Below are 1,098 nucleotides of genomic sequence, written 5' to 3' on the forward strand. Positions count from 1 at the left end.
TGTGACCACTTCCCTGGGGAGCCTGTTACAGTGCCCAACCACCCTCTGGGTGAAGAACCTCTTTCTAACATCCAACCTAAACCTCCCTTGACACAACTTCAGGCCATTCCCTCGGGTCCTGTCACTGGTCACCACAGAGAAGAGATCAGTGCCTGCCCCACCACTTCCCCTCACAAGGAAGTTGCAACTGCAATGAGGTCTCCCCTCAGTCTCCTTTCCTCCAGGCTGAACAGACCAAGTGCCCTCAGCTGCTCCTCACACAGCTTCCCCTCAAGGCCCTTCACCATCTTCGTTGCCCTCCTCTGGACACTCTCTAAGAGCTTAATATCTTTCTTATATTGTAGTGCCCAAAACTGCCACAATATTCAAGGTGAGGCTGCCCCAGCGCCGAGCAGAGTGGGACAATCCTCTCCCTCACCCGGCTGGCGATGCTTTGCCTGATGCCCCCCCGGACAAGGTTGGCCCTCCTGGCTGCCAGGGCACTGCTGGCTCATATTCAACTTGCCATCAACCAGGACCCCCAGGTCCCTTTCCTTTCCTCAGCACTTAATTGTCCCGCTCTCCTAACTCTGCTCCACAGCACTGCAGTTCAGGAAAGCCATTTCCCTCCCCATAACCCTTTATGGCCAAAGCGCTGCCTCTCAGCTGCTCTGAGCTGCCATGGGCACATCACTGCCCCATGAGGCTCCTTCAACTGCACAGGGCCCTTTGGGCAGCGCTGGTTGAGGGCGCTGCACTTCCTGTGGGACAGGCCCGCCCTGGCTGGGGAAATCCCAAGGCTGAAACTACAACCTGAAGTCTTGTTCTAAGAAGTGAGTGCAGAGTAGCAGGAAGACTTGTTATGAATAGGAAGGCTGCACCCACACCAGTGAATTCAGCACTCTGCAGCGCCCAGCTGGCAGGGAACTCCCTCAGCTCCCGACGCAGGACTGTGCAAACTGCTGGGAATGGTCCCTCCCAGCTGCCAGCGGCCGGGAAGGGCTTGTGGGAATGGTATTTCACAGGAGCCAAATTTGGCCTGGGAAAAATTCTGGCAATATGCCATTACAGGCAACTTCATTTTGGTGACACAGACTGTTCCTGAGCACGTTTGGAGTG

Source organism: Lepidothrix coronata, unplaced genomic scaffold, assembly GCF_001604755.1.
Source record: "Lepidothrix coronata isolate B3197 unplaced genomic scaffold, Lepidothrix_coronata-1.0 Scaffold32, whole genome shotgun sequence".
Taxonomy (NCBI): domain Eukaryota; kingdom Metazoa; phylum Chordata; class Aves; order Passeriformes; family Pipridae; genus Lepidothrix; species Lepidothrix coronata.